This window comes from Alligator mississippiensis, chromosome 3, assembly GCF_030867095.1.
Source record: "Alligator mississippiensis isolate rAllMis1 chromosome 3, rAllMis1, whole genome shotgun sequence".
Lineage (NCBI taxonomy): Eukaryota > Metazoa > Chordata > Crocodylia > Alligatoridae > Alligator > Alligator mississippiensis.
In genome coordinates this window covers 212241436-212246688 of record NC_081826.1, presented here as the reverse complement: position 1 = coordinate 212246688, position 5253 = coordinate 212241436, and the positions used below count along the sequence as shown (strand labels likewise).

At 43.1% G+C, this 5253-nt stretch overlaps 1 non-coding gene across 1 annotated transcript; it reads left to right on the top strand.

The window, feature by feature from the left end:
• The first annotated feature begins 274 nt into the window (after positions 1–274).
• On the top strand, positions 275–378 carry LOC132249738 (U6 spliceosomal RNA). Its single transcript, XR_009461290.1, has one exon. It is a non-coding gene; the product is annotated as a U6 spliceosomal RNA (small nuclear RNA).
• The last annotated feature ends 4875 nt before the right edge of the window (positions 379–5253 follow it).

The following is a 5253-nucleotide window of genomic DNA, read 5'->3' as shown; positions in this document are numbered from 1 at the left end:
AGGTGAACAAAAGGAAAAAAAAACACTGAGGAAGAAACATCTATGGAACAAGTAATTAGAAGATGCAGACCCAGTGGAGATCCATCCACAGTCCAAATCTAGATCTACTGGGTATGAATTAGTTTTCTGGCCTTCTTGGTTGGTGAAGACAGGAAGGAGATGTTGGATCTGCTCTATGGGAAGGTGATCCATCCTGTGTTTGAGAGAACAGGGTACCCTCTGTGCTGAACGGTGCTCTGTAACTTAAAAATCTCTGTCAGTGTGAACACCTTGGTTGCTAGTCACAGCACGTATACTAAAATTGGAACGATACAGAGAAGATTAGCATGGCCCCTGCGCAAGGATGACACGCAAATTCGTGAAGCGTTCCATATTTTTACCAGCAGTGGTGGCTGTGTGGCAATGTTCTTGCCTACCATGTGGGAGATCTGAGTTCAAGTCCTAGCTTGGTGAGTTGGGGTGAGTGAGCTCTTTCTTGGTGGCTGTGTGGCAGTGTTTCTGCTTACCACATGGGAGATCTGAGTTCAAGTCCCAGCTTTGGTGACTTGGGGTGAGTAAACTAACAAGGATAAGTTCCTCTTTCTTTCTTCAAACTATGTTTTATATAAGATTTTTTGAAAACGTAAATAGTGGAGAGTTCCAGGGACATCTGCGCTTGATTTTTTTTTATTTATTTTTTTTAAAGAGGACACATTTGCCACTATTGAAGGACTATCCAAGGCAGAGGGCCATCCTTAGCTAATGTGGTCGTGCCCTGCTTTTAAAAGTATATAAAGAGTTCTGTGAATGTCAGATCTTTCATTGCATTTGAATGGCTGCCAGGTATTGGTGATAAGGATGTCATCCTTGGCAGGGTTGGTGAGACAGTCCATGAATGGCTGCCCTGATTCCAGGGGGAGGAGATTTATACAGTGGTAATAAACATTTGCTCATCTAATTTGTCAAGGGTGCTGCTAGATTCCACTTGTCTTCTACTTATTGCAATATTAGGCTGACCATATGGAAATCCAGGACAACATCCAGGAAATCCAGGACACTGATCTTTCCCCACTTTCCCCAACTCCCGTGGCTTTGTGTCACTCTGACTCCCAGCCAAACTGCACCCTGCACCCCTGCATTTCCAGGATGCCCATTATAATTCCCAGCAGACAGCTGGGACCAGCCTCTGAAATCTGGGGCTGTCCTGGTTAAAATGGGATATATGGTCACCCTATGCAATGTGGATATCTGATACTACAGAGGGAAGTCTCCTGGAGGTATGAGTTAGAATATTTTTGGTATACTGATGACATGCATTTCTCTGCCTCCTTTGAAGCTGTACCATTATCAATGATGTCTTGGCTATTAGATTGTCTAGCCAAGGGTTGCTCAACCCCTGGCCTGTGGGGGAGAGCTGGCCCTCAGTGCTGTATCATCTGTCCAATGGGGCTCCATACAGTTCTTGTGAAGAGCCCCACAGGTTGTGGCCCTGCATGTTAGATTGGGTGCACAGAGTGATGCAGGGCCTGGCACATGGGCCAGGTGGGGGCAGCAGGGCCTCTGGAGCCCAATTCTTGTGCATGGGGGCAGTATGGAACCTGATCTGGCCTGCACACTGGCCCTGTGCCATCATCTGGCCCACAGGGCCAAAACTGTGGGCACCACTAACCTAGCCTATTCCAGATGCTTACAGCTAGTTACAGTGCCTCTTGGGGAAAACTGCTTCTTCCTCTCCACAAACATCATTTTTAAGTACGTCTTTTTAAAATTTGGAATCGCCCATTATTCAGGGTATTATCATGACTGCATCTCCTTTGAGTGTTTAGGACCGTGGTTGCAGGGGTGTAGGTTGTAGCTGTGTTGGTCTAAGGACATAGGCAGACAAGGTTCCTTGGGACCATGGTTATGTGACAACTGACATAAGGACAGGTCTGTGCCTAGCTAAACAGGTTTGTTAAAGGTTTGTGGTACTGCAACAAAATCATTACGTGGACTGGGAAAAGGGGGTAACTGGCTCTTCACACGACATTTTGAAATACCAGGTGGAATACTTAAGGATATATCATATGTTTTTACCTATGGAAATGCTTAACATTCTTCTATCCAACTTTCTGGTTCTATCCAAATATTACTTTACAAGTATAATAATATTGAAACAGTCCTTATTTCACCTTTATTAAAATCACACAGACTAAACTTTCTCTGATTTCACTGACTTGAATAAGGATCAAGTGAAAACTGTGTAGAGACCTCAAGATTTGATTCACAGTAGCAAAGATAATCTTACTTAAGGAGAATTTACCTGGTTCAATTATCTGGAACAATCAAATAAAAATTAACTCATAGATTCAGTGAAAAATGCATTGGGGAAGTAATAATAATGTTGAATGAGTGCCACCAAGTGTCCTTTTGCTGTACATGAGCCCAGTAACTCAAATTCCTGATGAGAGTCAGAAAGACCCTAAGTGAGGGAAATTAATACTTTATCACAAAGATCTGTAATTTTGAAAGGCATCTCTCAGAAAATGAAAACGCTGTTCAAGCAATGGGCTAGTAATTAAGTTTTCCACTGTAAGGCCAATATCCATCTCTGGAGATCTGCTAGTTGTGAAATATCTGTTGTCTTGTTGGTAGGTGCAAAGTACACATGTAACCCTGGATATCCATCCATTTCCCAAACAAGATGGTGTTTCCTTTTACTGACTGGCACAGCATGCTGTTTACCCTGTCATCTATTACTGTGTTACATCATGTCATGTGATGGAATGATGTAACTTGATATTACTGCAGGACAGCAGATATCACAAGGGATCCTACTAGGTCAAATTAATGACAATTTGAGACGGACTTAATTCACTTTGGACCTGCTTCTGCTCCTGCTGAACTTGAGGGGAGTTTAGTCAGCAACTGCAATGGAAGCAAGACTGGGTATGTAGCATACAGAAGTAGTCACAGCATAATGACCAGGGATCCTGTTTTTTTCTGGTTAAAAAAAAAACAAACCCAACCCCCCCAATTTTTGGATTAAAAAAAGTTCCCAAAACCCACGTTTTTCCATTATTAAAATGAAACACCACTATATAGATTCATTTCATTTTAGTCACAGAAAAAAATGTGGATTTTGAGTTACTTTTTTAATTTAAAAAATGGGGATTTATTTATTTATTTATTTTAACCAGAGAAAACCAGGATCCCTGGTCATTATGCTGTGACTGCTTCTGTATGCTACATATCCAGTTCTGCTTCCATTGCAGTTGCTGACTAAACTCCCATCAAGTTCAGCAGGAGCAGAAGCAGGTCCAAAGTGAATTAAGTCGGTCTCAAATTGTCATTAATTTGAGCTAGTAGGATCCCTTGTGACACATCTGCTGTCCTGAAGTAATATCAAGTTACATCATTCTATCATATGACATGGTGTAATAGTAACAGATGACAGGGTAAACAGGGTCCCCTCACCCTGTCTTTATCTCAGCTTATCTAGTCCATGGGGGCCCAAGCCCTTGTGGCTCCTCCACTGCCTCTGTCCCTTGCAGGGCTCAAAACATGTTGTTCCTTCTCAAGGGACACCCACATGATTTCCAACCACCCCTAATAGCCATTTTCAGTCCTCTGGTCAGAAACAGGAACCGAAACACAAGCAAGCTAAAACTCAAACTCACCTCTTGGTCACTATTCCACGGGCATTCATATTTCCCTCTTAGCTGTCTCCTTCCAGCTCTCTCTCTTTCCTACAGCCTCACTCCCCACCCCGCCCAAGAGCTCCTTTCCCTGCAGACGACAGGGCCAGACTACCTGCTTCAGCCCCAGCGCACTGGCTTATCTACTGCTTTGACCCCACCTCCTTCCAGTCTCCAGTCCTTTAAAACAGCACAGGGGTTTCTACTTAATCGATCAGCCGGCTTGCTCCTTCCCTCTTAGAATGACAGCGGCCTTTGCCTCTCTTACAATCCATGACCATGCTTGAGCTTTCTGCAACATACCCACTAGGCTGTGGACGGTTGGGAAGTCCATGGCACAGAGCCAGCTACACCAGCTTCACTCATGGGGCTCTTCTAGGGCAGCTAAATCCTCATCTACCTGAGCAAGGCACCCCCAAATCCTCTTTGTACCACTTAGCCATCAAAAAGAGAATGCTGATTGGGACATGGGCTTGGCCCTGCCAGAATAGCTTTGAGCATGCTGGGAAGTGGTGCTATTTAGAGACACCAGAAATGTTTTGGTTAAGAAATGATTGGAAAGATGAAAGCAGACTTTTGACATTTTCACACATTATATTTATATCTAGATAAACTAATCAACACCCTGGTAAACGGCACACCTGCTTAATTGGGAGGAGTGCCAGGGAACAGAGTGAGCCGAGTATATTTCAATGACTCAAACCAGATTATGAACAACCTAACAGTCTTTTTAATCAGCAACCTATTGTTTGTCCTAAAGCCTTTCTACAGGAGGTGATGGGTGAACCAACCTTTGCTAGTGTACATTTCCCTTTATAGAGCCCTTTGTGCTGTTCACACTGCTTTCCTTCCCTGTTTCAGTTCTCTCAAAGAGTCAGGTTTACCGATGTAAATACATCTAATGTAAAAACATGTAAAAACCACTATTTTCAATCTGTGTCTGTAGGAAAGAGCTGGAGACCACGGAGGTGGTCATGGTGGAAAGAACCATTGTGATGTGCCCTTTCCTTCCAAAGGTGAAACCCAGAGCAGCTGCCACATTCACCCTCCCTCCATTATGCTACTGCTTGCCATTCTTCATAGGTCAACAAGTAATGGTCAGTATTCACTTGTGTCTGCTCCATGCACAAAGGCTGTAGTTACCAATATTTCTTAAAAATAAATCCCAGTATTAGCCACATTCTGTATCTTCTATTACAAGCACGTGTATCACTTTAGTGACTGAAGTGTCATATTTTAATTGATTTGGGAATATACATTTATCTTTATGACATGTTGTCTCCTTCCTACCATGTCTATCCAAAGGAAGAATGATGATAAACCGTCTCCATCTGAAGAGCACACATGAAACACAGCGTTAGAAGCACTTATCTGGGAGCTGAATGGAAGGGCAATGGCCTACTGAAGATGGTTGCTAAGAAACTGGTTACAGATCCTTCCAGATCTTACAGAGAGGGAAAACACCCAGAAATCAGCACTAGTGGAGATGCTGTTTTCCAGAAAGGAAATGATCAGGTAAGAAATTTTCTATTACCAGTTGATTCATTAGTAGCTTAAGAAGCATGAGTAACCAGGGTTCAGTACTATTACGAAGAAA